Source organism: Globicephala melas, chromosome 5 (genome assembly GCF_963455315.2).
Source record: "Globicephala melas chromosome 5, mGloMel1.2, whole genome shotgun sequence".
NCBI classification, from domain to species: Eukaryota; Metazoa; Chordata; class Mammalia; order Artiodactyla; family Delphinidae; genus Globicephala; species Globicephala melas.
This window is the reverse complement of record NC_083318.1, coordinates 27,709,803-27,725,873: the sequence shown is the minus strand read 5'-3', so window position 1 is coordinate 27,725,873 and position 16,071 is coordinate 27,709,803. Positions and strand designations below refer to the sequence as shown.

At 40.6% G+C, this 16,071-nt stretch overlaps 1 long non-coding RNA gene and 1 pseudogene across 4 annotated transcripts in view; both read left to right on the top strand.

Moving 5' to 3' along the window:
* Nucleotides 1–16,071, top strand: part of LOC138842698 (uncharacterized) — a 42,440-nt gene that overhangs the window by 14,898 nt on the left and 11,471 nt on the right. The window contains exon 3 of one of the 4 annotated variants that reach the window (XR_011377471.1): nucleotides 3,219–3,293. The exons of the other annotated variants lie outside the window; for them this stretch is intronic. This is a non-coding gene — a long non-coding RNA (uncharacterized lncRNA). The remainder of the gene's footprint in view (nucleotides 1–3,218; nucleotides 3,294–16,071) is intronic. 4 annotated transcript variants of the gene reach the window in all.
* On the top strand, nucleotides 11,137–12,230 carry LOC115857202 (periodic tryptophan protein 1 homolog pseudogene; annotated as a pseudogene).

The window sequence follows — 16,071 nt, the reverse complement described above, 5'->3', positions numbered from 1 at the left end:
CGCTGAGCCTGCGCGTCCAGAGCCTGTGCCCCGCAACGGGAGAGGCCACAACAGTGAGAGGCCTGCGTACCGCAAAAAAAAAAAAAAAAGAATATAGACGAAAATGCTTAAAAAGAAGGCAATCAAAAAAGAAAAAAAAAAGCAGATCACTGGATATTCTAGATTATATTATCTAATGGCTAAACACTTAGCACCTACTATGCTGGTGCTGGTCCCAAATTATTAATGCAAAATATGATTCTGAAGAGCCATTGGCACTAAAGTTATTCATGTAGCTTCTTCACAATATATTGTCTATTTTGTTCTTGGTCCTTTATATTCAGTCAGCTTGCTTAGAGTATGCCAGCACATAAAAGCAAGTCTAGGACTTCCCTGGTGGCGCAGTGGTTAAGAATCCGCCTGCCAATGCAGGGGACGTGGGTTCAAGCCCCGGTCCAAGAAGATCCCACATGCCGCAGAGCAACTAAGCCCGTGCGCCACAACTACTGAGCCCACGTGCCACAACTACTGAAGCCCGCGCCTCGAGCCCATGCTCCGCAACAAGAGAAGCCACCACAATGAGAAGCCTGCGCACCTCAACAAAGAGTAGCCCCCGCTCGCCGCAACTAGAGAAAGCCCGGGCGCAACAACGAAGACCCAACGCAGCCGAAAATAAATAAATTAATTAATTAAAAAAAAGAAAAGATTGACTTTGTGGCAATAATTAAAAAATAAAAAGCAAGTCTCATACAACATCTAGACTGAGCAATTACACTTTGCCTGTTGCCCTGATCCTGTACTCATGTGATGTCACCATGCGGGTTGAGAAGGTTATTATCCATTCAAAACACTAGATAAGGCCTGTGAGACCTAAAAGAAGTCACAGATGATCTGATTTTACACCCACATCCCCTCCCACACACACCATCTGTGCTGAAAGACCTAGGATCTTTTCATGCCTCAGAATTTGTCAACCATGTGTCTTCCTCACCGTGCACATCCATCCCTCGTTTACTTCTCACTGCCTTACTTGGTCCTCAAAGGTCTGGTCTCTGCCTCACAACCCAAAGCCTGAAAGCCTGACATTAACTCTAGAGATAAGGAACCTGAGGATGTAGAGGACAATGTATCTGAGCTCCCAGAGCATCATGGCCATGTTGGTTCTTGTTTCATTTAGAAGTGTACATTCCAAAAGAATGGCCAAAGAAGCCCAATTTTCTTACCTCAAGAATTCCACCAAGTTTCTCCATCAGGGAGAGCTTTAGCTTGCCCCATGTAGGGGTAGAGTGATATGTAACTAGTTCACCTATACTCCACGCCTGGGCTGAGAAATACACTGCACATGTCTTCCAGACTGAACCAGACTGCTCTCCATTTACACAGGACCAGCCACAGAGTAGATGCTCAATGAATGCACTGACTTCAATGAAACCAAAGAATCTATTCCAAGAAGCCACAGATCCATCATCATTCAGCCAATAAAATCAATGTACTGGAAGTTTTTGTTTTAAAAGAAGCAATAGGTACCTTAAAACTTTCACTTAGGAAGTCTCCTTTACTAATTTTTTTTTTTTTTTTTTTTTTGCGGTACGCGGGCCTCTCACTGTTGTGGCCTCTCCCGTTGCGGGGCACAGGCTCCGGACGCACAGGCTCAGCGGCCATGGCTCACGGGCCTAGGTGCTCCGCGGCATGTGGGATCTTCCTGGACCGGGTCACGAACCCGCGTCCCCTGCATCGGCAGGCAGACTCTCAACCACTGCGCCACCAGGGAAGCCCCCCTTTACTAATTTTTTAACCTGAAAGTTGACTGCTTCCTGATTTTTCACACACACACACACACACACACACACACACACACCCCTTCATTTACTGTATTATCAAGATCAGATTTGCCCAATTAGAAAGTAGAGTAGTAAGGAATATCTATAATCAAGAGACGAACAAGAGTTTTTTAAAAAAATCAACCTAACTAGTGTTTCAGGATGAAAGGAACTCAGGGGCTTGCAGAGATACTTGGATTGTATTTTTCCTTTACTTTATAATCAAATCATGCTAATATAAACCAGAAACATAACTTGAATTAAACATACATTTCACTCATGACTAATTACAAAGCAGGCATTTCAAATCAGTGTTGAGCTAATGCTTTTAGAACAATTATTTAATTTTCAGCGTCCAATATCTGTCAAGTAAATCACCAATTTCCATTTCATTCTTATTTAATATAAGAAGAATCAAATTAGTATAAAGCTATTTCACAGCTGTCTTTAAATTAAACCATAATCAAGAGCATGCAGCATTTGAGGCTTGCTTTGGCATCTCCAAATCAAACATTCTTTTTGTTCAGATATTAAAGAACAATACCAATAGTTATGTTTTATTTTGAAGTTTTAAGCCAGGCTTCGTAATCTCAGATTTTAACTTGTGATTTTTCACAAGTAACTCAAATATTGAAATGTATGTTTCTTTTTTTTTTTTTTTTCCTTTTGCGGTACGCAGGCCTCTCACTGTTGTGGCCTCTCCCGTTGCAGAGCACAAGCTCCGGACGCGCAGGCTCAGTGGCCATGGCTCACGGGCCCAGCCACTCTGCGGCATGTGGGATCTTCCCGGACCGGGGCACGAATCCGTGTCCCCTGCATCGGCAGGCGGACTCTCAACCACTGCGCCACCAGGGAAGCCCGAAATGTATGTTTCTAAGGACAGGGGTTGGCTGCAGAGTGGAGCAGAGTATGCAACATAATTATTAATTTTTAACTGACTTTTGACAATAACAGAATCACCAGCTCAGCTATTACTACATTTTTGTTAATAATCAGTTTTTCTTGCATTAAGTCTAAACAGATCTTCTAGTAGCAAATGTAGACCTTCAAGACCTTCAAAGAAAAATCAACAATCCCATTTTCTAGCAAAATTTATTTAGCAGGAAGGTATAGATTTTTCAAACAAATAAATTGTTAATATTTTGCATAATAAATTAACCAAGTTAAATTATCAGGAAATGAGCCTGTTTGGTTCGGTCAAAGACGATTTTTGGTTTTAGTGTCTTTCACTGCTTGATAAAGTGAAGTGACTTACCACGCAGGCAGTGCAGTGGAGCAGAAAAGACTCCATGGATTAGTCTGGGTTCCAGCCCTGCCTGTATCCTGCCTTGTATGGTAGATTAGATGGATCACTTCAGTTTCTCTGACTGTTGGCTTCATCATTTATAAAACGGGGAAAATACCTGTTCTCCTCCCTAGGGATCATTGTGATGTTTGTGAAAGAATCTTGGAAGAAACCTCACACACATAACCTGTGTAAAGCAAAGGCAATTGGTGAGTGGATTAAAGCCTAGAAATTTCATTGTTTCATTATGTGATGCCTAAACTAACAGACCTTTTTTATAAATAAAAATCTAGAGAACATTCTTATTTAATTCTATCACTTACTGAGCACAAGATGGGAAACATTGTTTTAATGTTATTTCTATCTGGGGACTTCCCTGGTGGTCCAGTGGTTGGGACTCTGTGCTTTCACTGCAGGGGGCACGGGTTCGATCTCTGGTTGGGGAACTAGGATCCTGCATGCCAAGCAGCGTGGCCAAAATTATATATATATTATTGCTATCTGTAGATATATGATGGCTCTAGCTGTAAAACTGGCCTGCTACTTTGAGTATATTGTAAAATGATGAGAAATTTTAATATTTGTTGTTTATTGAATGCGATACTCCTTAAAGTTCAATTTGTGTCTATCTAACCTTGGTATTTGAGATGAAAAAGATGAAGCAGGCATTAGTCTGGATTTGGGAGATTTTTCTTTATCAAGAATTGTTATGGCCCTTTTCTTCTTGAAAATAGAAATTAAGGCCCTACTAATATTCAGGGTTCAGACAGTATGTTTTTGCTCAGAATAGATCATGAACCAAAAACAACTCTACAGTGGTCAACACCACCCAATCAGAAGAATGTTTTGATTTATTAAATTAATCTTTGAGAAAGTCAGTAGATTCCCCAGCTCCTCTTACTGAGTGAGTTTTTGAAGGAAATAAAGAAGTGAGAGCTAACTGTCCCTCACCCCATTTCTGTTGTAACAGCGTTGGGGAGAAGGAATGCATGAAGCTTGATTGTGCTCTGATGCATAGGAGCTAGGGCAAGAACACTGTGTAGGCTCTGACCCCTGCATGTTCACCAGACCTGCTGCACCAGACAGTACACCCTGGGATGGTGCTCTGTGAGCCAATGCAGATAGTCTCTCTCCAGGCTAGGAAAGATGAGAACCAGAGAAAAAGACACCAACACCGTATCCACTGTAAGTCATGTCCACCCAGAGGGAAAGAAAGCCTAAACTGCGAATCTCCACCCTGGGCTGAGGGAAGCAAAAGAAGATAGACTGAGCCATTTCCATCTCTTCCCGTTTTTTCTCTCACACGACTATTACTTCTTTTTCTTTTCTAAAGTGCCTTGTGTAAAGGACTGCTTAATATGGTAAATTATGCAGGTGGGCTAGAAAAAAGAGAAAAAGTTGGCCCAGAAGCAATTCTGCAACACTAATGTTTTCTGTTAATTAGGTTTTAGAACTCTGTTAACTTTAATATACTGTAAATTATACAGATATATGCAACCCCATGTTCACTGAAGCATTACTTAAAATAACCAAGATATGGAAACAACCTAAGTGTCCATCAGTGGATGAGTGGATAAAGAAATTGTGGTATACACTCAGCCCTCTAATCCACAAGTTCTGCATCCACAAATTCAACCAAACACAGATCAAAAATATTTGAAAAAAAATTCTAGAAAGTTCCAAAAAGCAAAACTTGAATTCGCCTCACTCCGGCAACTATTTACATACATAGCATTTACATTGTACTAGGTATTATAAGTGAACTAGAGATTATCTAAAGTTTATGGGAAGTAAATCATAACTACATTGAGGCATCTCCTCACACCGATCAGAATGGCCATCATCCAAAAATCTACAAACAGTAAATTCTGGAGAGGGTGTGGAGAAAAGGAAACCCTTCTACATTGTAGGTGGGAAATTGGTACAACCACTATGGAGGTTCCTTAAAAAACTAAAAATAGAGCTACCATATGATCCTACAATGCCTTTCTCTGGGCATATACCCAGAGAAACCCATAATTCAAAAAGATACATGCACCTCAATGTTCATAGCAGCACTATTTACAAAAGCCAGGACATGGAAGCAACCTATATGTCCATCAACAGACGAATGGCTAAAGAAGATGTGGTACATATATACAATGGAATATTACTCAGCCGTAAAAAAGAATTAAGTAATGACATTTGCAGCAACGTGGATGGACCTAGAGATTGTCATACTGAGTGAAGTAAGTCAGAAAAGGACAAATATCATATCACTTATATGTGAAATCGAAAAAAATGGTACAAATGAACTTATTTACAAAACAGAAATAGAGTCACCACAGTCTTATGGTTACCAGTGGGGAAAAGGCAGAGGGATAAATTGGGAGATTGGGATTGGCATATACACGTTACTGTACATAAAATAGACAACTAATAAGGACCTACTGTATAGCACAGGGAACTCTACTCAATACTCCATAATGACATGGGAAAAGAATCTTTAAAAGAGCTGATATATGTATATATATAACTGATTCACTTTGCTATACAGCAGAAGGTAACACAACGTTGAAATCAACTATACTCCAATAAAAATTTTAAAAAAGAATTAAACACAAATCTCTGGCAGAGGCAAGGTTATCGCATTGTAGTGTTGAATAAAATTATTTAAAAAATAAAGTATATGATAGGAGGTACGTAGGTTATATGCAGCACTACACAATTTTATAGAAGAGACTTGAGCATCCATGGATGTGTTATCCAATGGGAGTTTTGGAACCAGTCTCCCTCGGATACCAATACACGGACTGTGTATATACAATGGAATATTATTCAGCCATTAAAAAAAGGAAATCTTGCCATTTACGACAACATCAATGAACCCTGAGGACATTACGCTAACTGAAATAAGTCAGACAGAGAAAGACAAATACCATATTGTCTCTCTTATACGTGGAATCTAAAAAACAAAAACAACAAAGCAAAAAATCTCATAGAACAGAGAACAGATCAGTGTTGAGATGGGGGGCTGGGGTGGGAGAAATGGGTGAAGGGGGTCAAAAGGTAAAAAAAAAAAATGGAATGTCAACTTATCAAAAAAAAATATTGCCATTAAGGAAAAAAAATATATATATATATACTATAAATTAGAGAAAAATTTAGGTAGGTAATGATAAGATATAGCTACCCCTTAGCAAAAGTAGAATACCATATACCATACTATCAATCTCTTAACCACCTACTATACCTATTAACATTTATACCTATTATTATGTTCTATATAAGAATATTGCTAAATGAATTGGAAGTTCTTCTAAAGATTTTGATGTGTTCCTGTTTAAAAGGTTTCAGTAGTCTCTGTCACATTAAAATAACTGTGAAGACACATAAGATAAGTATTTGACACTCAGAGAAGTTGGGAGGAAGAGTCATGAGCTATAAGGATGACAGCACTGGACTGGGAACATGCCTGGTGGACTACCTGTATAATGCCATTAGAAATGGGCAGGCACGCCTACCTAAAAATAAAAAGATTCTCCGCTCTCCTTTATTAACTGTTGCCTGGATCAAAAATACAAGAGGGACACCAGCCAGGAAGTGGGGCAGCCATACTTCTAAGTATCAAAGTCTTGGAGTAGTATTAGATGAAAACCAGTAGGAATTAGACGACGAGCTGTGCAAAATCAGCCTGCCATATGGTGTAGATCTGAGATGGAAAGTCAACGGTCATCCAAATGAACAGGAAGTGAGTCCGAGGGCAATTCCCATGGTGTTTAGATAGCTCTCATAAGTATATGTAACAAAAATATATCCTCAGATATACCAAGCCTCAAAAGTTATGTCATTTATACACTCTTCTTGGAAAAAAAAATTACTTGAGACCTAGCTCCAGATGGCCAAGAATGGATTGACTCAAGAAATGAAAAATAGGGCTTCCCTGGTGACGCAGTGGTTGAGAGTCCGCCTGCCGCTGCAGGGGACACGGGTTCATGCCCCGGTCCGGGGAGATCCCACATGCCGCGGAGCGGCTGGGCCTGTGAGCCATGGCCGCTGAGCCTGCGCGTCCGGAGCCTGTGCTCTGCAACGGGAGAGGCCACAGCAGTGAGAGGCCCGCGTACCACAAAAAACAAACAAAAAAAAGAAATGAAAAATAGGGAAAGTTTGGGTAGCAAAACTCAGGAATAAAGTTTAAATATGTGTTGTCAGATTGTACAGCTCAGAGGTAAAGCGTGGCTCTGTAATACTTCCTTTAACTATTCCTTACCCAATGTAAGGAACTGTTGAGAATCACATCTCCCTCCCTCCCTCCCTCCCTTCCTTCCTTCCTTTGTATAGTTCATTTACAATGTTGTGTTAGTTTCAGGACAGCAAAGTGATTCAGTTATACATACATAAGTATCTATTTTTTCAGGTTCTTTTTCCTTATAGTTTATTACAAAACATTGAGTATAGTTCCCTGTGTTATACAGTAGGTCCTTGTTGGTTATCTATTTTATATATAGTAGTGTGTATATGTTAATCCCAAACTCCTAATTTGTCCCTCCTCCCCCTTTTCCCCTTTGGTAACCATAAGTTTGTTTTCTGTGTCTGTGGGTCTATTTCTGTTTTGTATATAAGTTCATTTATATCCTTTTCTTATATAGATTCCACATATAAGTGATACGATATTTGTCTTTCTTTGTCTGGTTTACTTCACTTAGGATGATAATCTTTAGGTCCATCCGTGTTGCTGCAAATGACATTATTTCATTCTCTTTTATGCCTGAGTAATACCCATTATATAAATATACCACATCTTCTTTATCCATTCCTCTGGCAATGACATTTAGGTTGTTCCCACGTCTTGGCTATTGTAAATAATGATACTATGAACATTGGGGTGCACATATCTCTTTGAATTATGGCTTTCTCTGAGTATATGTCCAGGAGTGGGATTGCAGGATCATATGGTAACTCTATTTGTTTTTTCAGGAACCTCTATAGTGTTCTCCATAGTGGTGTACCAATTTACATTCCCACCAACAGTGTAGGAGGGTTCCTTTTTCTCCACACCATCTCCAGCAATTATTATTTGTAGACTTTTTTTTTTTTTTTTTTTTTTTTGCGGTACGCGGGCCTCTCACTGTTGTGGCCTCTCCCGTTGCGGAGCACAGGCTCTGGACGCGCAGGCTCGGCGGCCATGGCTCACGGGCCCAGCCGCTCCGCGGCATGTGGGATCTTCCCGGACCGGGGCACGAACCCGTGTCCCCTGCATCGGCAGGCGGACTCTCAACCACTGCGCCACCAGGGAAGCCCTATTTGTAGATTTTTTGATGATGGCCATTCTGACCGGTGTGACGTGATACCTCGTTGTAGTTTTGAGTTGCATTTCTCTAATAATTAGCAATGTTGCACATTTTTTCATGTGCCTGTGGGCCATCTGTATGTCTTCTTTGGACAAATGTGTATCTAGATCCTCTGCCCATTTTTTGATTGGGTTATTTGTATTTTTGATATTGAGTTGTATTCTTTTTTTTGGTATATTTTGGAGATTAATCTCTTGTCGGTCACATCATTTGCAAATATTTTCTCCCATTCTGTATGTTGTCTTTTCGTTTTATGGTTTCCTTTGCTGTGCAAAAGCTCTTAAGTTTATTACGTCCCATTTGTTTATTTTTGTTTTTATTCCCCATTACTCTAGGTCACACATCCAAAAAGACATTCCTGTGATTTATGTCAAAGAATGTTCTGCCTATGTTTTCCTCTAAGAGTTTTATAGTATCTGGTCTTACATTTAGGACTTTAATCCATTTTGAGTTTATTTTGTGTGTGGTGTTAGAGAATGTTCTAATTTCATTCTTTTACATGTAGCTGTCCAGTTTTCCCAGCACCACCTATTGAAGAGACTGTCTTTTCTTCACCGTATACTCTTCCCACCTTTGTCATAGATTAATTGACCATAGGTGTATGGATTTATTTCTGGGCTTTCTATCCTATTCCATTAATCTGTATTTCTGTTTTTGTGCAAGTACTATATTGTTTTGATGACTATGGCTTTGTAGTATAGTCTGAAGTCAGGGAGCCTGATTCCTCCAGCTCTGTTTTTGTTTCTCAAGATTGCTTTGACTATTCGGGGTCTTTTGTGTTTCCATACAAATTTAAAAATTATTTGTTCTAGTTCTGTGAAAAATGCCATTGGTAATTTGATAGGGATTGCCTTGAATCTGTAGATTGCTCTGGGTAGTATTGTCATTTTGACAACATTGATTCTTCCAGTCCAAGAACACGGTACATCTTTCCATCTGTTTGTGTCATCTTCAGTTTCTTTTATCAGCTTCTTATAGTTTTCAGAGTACAGGTCTTCTGCCTCCTTAGGTAGGTTTATTCCTAGGTATTTTATTCGTTTTGATGTGGTGGTAAATGGGATTGTTTCCTTAATTTCTCTTTTCTGATCTTTCATTTTTAGTGTATAGAAATGCAACAGATTTCTGTGTATTAATTTTGTATCCTGCGACTTACTGAATTCATGGATGAGCTCTAGTAGTTTTCTGGTAGCGTCTTTAGGATTTTCTATGTGTATTATCATGTCATCTGCAAACAGTGACAGTTTTACTACTTCTTTTCCAACTTGGATTCCTTTTATTTCTTTTTCTTCTCTGATTGCCATGGCTAGGACTTCCAGAAATATGTTGAATAAAAGTCACAAGAGTGGACATCCTTGTCTTGTTCCTGGTGTTAGAGGAAATGGTTTCAGCTTTTCACCACTGAGTATGACATTAGTTGTGGGTTTGTCATATACGGCCTTTATTATGTTGAGGTAGGTTCCCTCTATGCCCACTTTCTGGAGAGTACTTATCATAAATGGGTGTTGAATTTTATCAAAAGCTTTTTCTGCATCTATTGAGATGATCTTATAGTTTTTATTCTTCAATTTGTTAATGTGGTGCATCACACTGATTGATTTGCAGATATTGAAAAGTCCTTGCTCTATACTTCCACTGCAGGGGGCACAGGTTCAATCCCTGGTCAGGGAACTAAGATCCCTCAAGCTGGGCAGCATGGCCAAAATAAATTAAAATAAAAATAAATAAATTTTAAAAGTCCTTGCAGCCCTGGGATAAATCCCACTCAGCATGGTGCATGATTCTTTTAATGTATTGTTGAATTTGGTTTGCTAGTATTTTGTTGAGGATTTTTGCGTCTATGTTCATCAGTGATATTGGCCTATAATTTTCTTTTTTGTGATATCTTTGTCTGATTTGGTATCAGGGTGATGCTGGCCTCGTAGAATGAGTTTAGAAGTGTTCCTTCCTCTGCCATTTTTTGGAATAGTTTCAGAAGTATAGGTGTTAACTCTTCCCTAAATGTTTGGTAGAATTCGTTTGTGAAGCTGTCTGGTCCTGGATTTTCATTTGTTGGGAGTTTTTAAATCACAGATTCAATTTCAGTACTTGTAATTAGTCTGTTCATATTTTCTATTTCTTCCTGGTTAAGTCTCGGGAGATTGTACCTTTCTAAGAATCTTTCCATTTCTTTTTTTTTTTTAAATTATTACTAGGTTACTTTACACTCTTTTCTTACTAAGATTTTTTTTTTTTTTTTTTTTTTTTTGGCTGTGTTGTGTCTTTGTTGCTGCACAGGGACTTTCTTTAGTTGCGGCGAGTGGGGACTGCTCTTTGTTCTGGTGTGCAGGCTTCTCACTGCGGTGTCCTCTTCTGCTGCGGAGCATGGGCTCTAGGCCCACGAGCTTCAGTAGTTGTTGCCTGCGGGCTTCAGAGCGCAGGCTCAGTAGTTGTGGTGTGTGGGCTTAGTTGCTCCATGGCATGTGGGATCCTCCCGGACTGGGGCTCGAACCCGTGCCCCCTGGATTGGCAGGCAAATTCTTAACCACTGTGCCACCAGGGAAGCCCCTGTCCATTTCTCCTACCTAGAAGAATCTTCTACCTAGAAGAATCTACCTAGAAGAATCTTCTACCTAGAAGAATCTACCTAGAAGAGCTTAATGAAAAAGAAGTGAAACGTCTTATTGCTGAAGCAAAGGAAAAATTACAAGAAAAAGGTGGCAGTGATGAAGAGGAGACAGGCGATCCTTCAGAAGATGGCATGCAGCATGTCTGTACCCAGGCCCGACTTCGGGAGCCCCTGGAGGATGGTGACCCAGAGGATGACAGGACGCTGGATGATGATGAGCTGGCTGAGTATGACTTAGATAAATATAATGAAGAAGGTGACCCAGATACTGAAACTCTTGGTGAATTTCTTTTGGGTCTTACAGTCTATGGGAGTAATGATCAAGATCCTTATGTTACTCTGAAAGATATGGAGCAGTACGAACGTGAAGTTTTCTTGATTAAGCCCAATGACATTCTCATAGTTTGTGGCAGAGCCGAACAGGACCAATGCAATTTAGAGGTACATGTTTATAACCAATAAGAAGATTCTTTTTATGTCCACCATGATATCCTGTTGTCTGCATACCCTTTGAGTGTTGAATGGCTGAATTTTGATCCTAGCCCAGATGATTCAACTGGAAATTACATTGCTGTGGGAAACATGACCCCCGTCATTGAAGTGTGGGATTTCGATATAGTGGAACTCTTTAGAGCCAGTCTTTACACTTAGAAATAAGCTATCAAAAAAGAAGAAAAAGAAAGGAAAGATGAATTCCTCAGCAGATGGTCATACCATTGCTGTCCTTGACCTTTCTTGGAATAAGCTGATCAGAAATGTGCCAGCCAGTGCATCAGCTAACACTGTTATTCTGTGGGATACGTCCTTGGGGAAACCAGCAGCCAGCCTTGCCATACATACAGACAAGATCCAGACTCTCCAGTTTCATCCATTTGAAGCACAGACTCTGATTTCTGGATCATGTGATAAGTCAGTGGCTTTGTATGACTGCCGAGGTCCAGAGGAAAGCCATCAACTGTGGCGATTCAGTGGGCAGATTGAGAGTGACTTGGAATCACTTTTCACCTTGTCATTTTTTGGCCAGTACAAATGATGGTTTTGTATATGATTTGGATGCATGCTCAGATAAGCCAATTTTTACACTTAATGCACACAATGATGAAATTTCTCGTCTTGATCTAAGCAGTCAAATCAAGGGCTGTCTTGTGACTGCATCAGCAGACAAGTATGTGAAGAATCTGTCCATTTTATTGGAATATAGTTTTTCGTAGTAGACTCTTATGATCCTTGGTATTTCTGTAGTGCCAGTTGTGACTTCTCCTTTTTCATTTCTGATTCGGGCCCTCTCCCTTTTTTTCTTGATGAGTTTGGCTTAAGGTTTATCCATTTTGTTTATCTTTTCAAAGAATCAGTTTTCGTTTCATTGATCTTTTCTATGGTGCTCTTCATCTCTATTTCATTTATTTCTGCTCTGATCTTTATGATTTCTTTCCTTTAACTAACTTTGGGTTTTGTTTGTTCTTCTTTCTCTAGTTGCTTTAGGTGTAAGGTTAGGTTGTTTGAGATTTTTCTTGTTTCCTGAGGTAAGCTTGTATTGCTATATACATCCCTCTTAGAACTGCTTTTAGAATTGCTGCATCCCATAGGTTTTGGATCACTGTGTTTTCATTTTCATTTACCTCTAGATATTTTTTGAGTTCTTTGATTTCTTCAATGATCCATGGGTTGTGTAGTAGCATATTGTTTAGCCTGCATGTGTTTGTTTTTTGCAGTTTTTTTCTTGTAGTTGATTTCTCATAGTGTTGTGGTCAGCAAAGATGCTTGATATGATTTCAGTTTTCTTAAATTTACTGAGGCTTGCTTTGTGGCCCAGCATGTGATCTATCCTGGAGAATGTTCCATCTGCACTTTAAAAGAATGTATATTCTGCTGCTTTTGGATGGAATGCTCTATAAATATCAATTAAGTCCATCTGGTCTAATGTGTCATTTAAGGCCTGTGTTTTCTTATTGAATTTCTGTCTCGATGATCTGTCCATTGATGAAAATGGGTTGTTAAAGTTCCCCACTATTATTGTATAAGTGTCAATTTCTCCTTTTATGTCTGTTAACATTTGCCTTATATATGGAGGTGCTCCTATGTTGAGTGCATGTTATTTGCAATTGTTATATCTTCTTGGATTGATCCCTTGATCATTATGTAGTGTCCTTCTTTGTCTCTTGTAACAGTCTTTATTTTAAAGTCTATTTTGTCTGATATGAATATTGCTACTCCAGGTGTCTTTTGATTTCTATTTGCATGGAATACCTTTTTTTATCCCCTCACTTTCAGTCTGTATGTGTGTCTCTAGATCTGAAGTGCCTCTCTTGTAGACAGCATATATACAGGTCTTGTTTTTGTATCCATTCAGCCAGTCTGTGTCTTTTGGTTGGAGCATTTAATCCATTTACATTTGAGGTAATTATCGATATGTATATTCTTACTGCCATTTTGTTAATTGTTTTGGATTTGTTTTTGTAGGTCTTTTTTATTCCTTTCCTCTTTTATTCTCTTATCCTGTGATTTGATGACTATCTTTAGTATTGTGTTTGGATTCCTTTTTCTTTTGTGTGTGGTGGTATATCCATTATAGACTTTTGGTTTGTGGTCACCATGAGGTTTTGATATAGAAGTCTGTATATATATATATATGATTGTTTTAAGTTGCCGGTCTCTTTTTCTTAACATTTATTTATTTATTTGGCTGTGCCAAGTCTTAGTTGCAGCACACAGCATCTTCATTGCGGCATGCAGGATCTTTAGTCGCAGCATGTGGGATCTTTAGTTGCAGCATGCGGGCTCTTAGTTGCAGCGTGTGGGATCTAGTTCCCTGACCAGGGATTGAACCTGGGCCCTCCTGCGTTGGGAGCGTGGAGTCTTAACCACTGGACCACCAGGGAAGTCCCAAATTGCTGGTCTCTTAATTTCAAATATCCTGCATTTGCACTCTTCTCCTCATGATTACTGGTTTAGATGTTATATTTGTATGTGAATGATTTCCTACCTTTAATATATGTTTGCCTTTACTAGTGACCTTTCCCAATTTGTAGTTTTCATGTTTCTAGTTGTGGTCTTTTCTGCCTAGAGAAGTTCTTTTAGCATTTGTTATAAAACTGGTTTGGTGGTGCTGAATTCTTTTAGCTTCTGCTTATCTGTAAAGCTTTTGATTTCCCCATCAAATCTGAGAGCCTTGCTGGGTAGAGTATTCTTGGTTGTAGGTTTTTCCCTTTCATCACTTTAAATATATTGTGCCATCCCCTCTGGCCTGCAGAGTTTCTGCTGAAAAATTAGCTGATAACCTTATGGGGATTCCATTACATGTTATTTGCTTGTTTCCCTGGCTGCTTTTAATATTTTCTCTTTATCTTTAATTTTCATCAGTTTGATTACTGTGTGTCTCAGCATGTCCCTCCTTGGGTTAATCCTATATGAGACTCTCTGCACTTCCTGGACTTGGGTGACTGTTTCCTTTCTGTTGTTAGGGAAGTTTTCAGCTATTATCTCTTCAAATATTTTCTCAGGCTCTTTCTTTCGCTTCTCCTTCTGGGACCCCTATAATGTGAATGTTGGTGCATTTGATGTTGTCCCAGAGGTCTCTTAAATTGTCGTCATTTCTTTTTCTTTATTCTGTTCCATGGCAGTGATTTCCACCATTCTGTCTTCCAGGTCACTTATCCATTCTTCTGCCTCATATTGCCTCATATTCTTCTGCTATTGATTCCTTCTAGTGTGTTTTTCATTGCAGTTATTGTATTCTTCAACTCTGGTTGTTCTTTATGTTTTCTAACTCTTTGTTAAAAACTTCTTGTAGCTTATCGCTCTGTGCATCCATTCTTTCCCTGAGTTCTTGGATCATCGTTATGATCACTACTCTGAACTCTTCCTCAGGTAGATAGCCTATCTCTATGTCACTTAGTTGTTCTTCTGGGGTTTTGACTTGTTCTTTTGTCTGGAACATATTCCTTTGCTATCTCATTTTGTCTACATTTATATTTGTATTTTTATATATATGGAAGGTTAGTTATGTTTCTCAACCTTGGATAAGGGGCCCTCTATGGGAGGTGTCCTATGAGTCCCAGCAGTACACTTGCCTCTTGTCACCCAAGGGCCAGGGACCAGCTGGTCCCAGGGTAGGTTATGATCTATGTCTGCTGACTTGGTTCCACAGGCTGCAGGATCTTAGGTTTTTTGTGTTTTTTTTTTTGCAGTACGCGGGCCTCTCACTGCTGTGGCCTCTCCCGTTGCGGAGCACAGGCTCCGGACGTGCAGGCCCAGCTGCTCCGCGGCATGTGGGATCCTCCTGGACCAGGGCACGAACCCGTGTCCCCTGCATCGGCAGGCAGACTCTCAACCACTGTGCCACCAGGGAAGCCCCAGGATCTTAGTTTTCTTCCTTCTGGTGTCTGCCCCTGGTGGGTGAGGCTGGTCTAGAGGCTTGTGCAGGCTTCCTGGTGGGAGGGGCCAGTGCCTGGGCACTGGTGGGTGGAGCTGGGTCTTGGCCCTCTGGTGGGCGGGGCCATGTCTAGGGGCGTGTCAAGAGGTGGCTGTGGGCCCAGGACGTTGTTAGGCAGCCTGTCTGCTGATGGGTGGGGCTGTGTTCCTGCCCTATTGTTTGGCCTGAGGCGTCCCAGCACTGGAGTCCACAGGCTTTTGGGGTGGGCCAGGTCTTGGTCCCAAAATGGCAGTCTCCAGGACACTTCACACTGATGGATGCTCCCCAGTAGGCCCACCACTGGTGTCCTTGTCCTCACAGTGAGCCACAGCTGCCCTCCACCTTCCCAGGAGACCCTCTAAGACCAGCAGGTAGGTCTGGCCCAGGCTCCTATGAAGTCACTGCTTTTGCCCTGGGTCCTGGTGCGCATGAGACCTTGTGTGTACCCTCCCAGAGTGGAGTCTGTTTCCCCCAGTCCTGTGGAGCTCCTGCACTCTAGTGCTGCTGGCCTTCAAAGCCAAATGCTCTGGGGGCTCCTCCTCCTGATGCCAGACCCCCAGGCTGAGGAGCCTGACGAGGGGCTCAGAACTCTCCTGTGGTAGAACTTTTGTCATATAATTGTTCCCCAGTTTGGGGGTTGC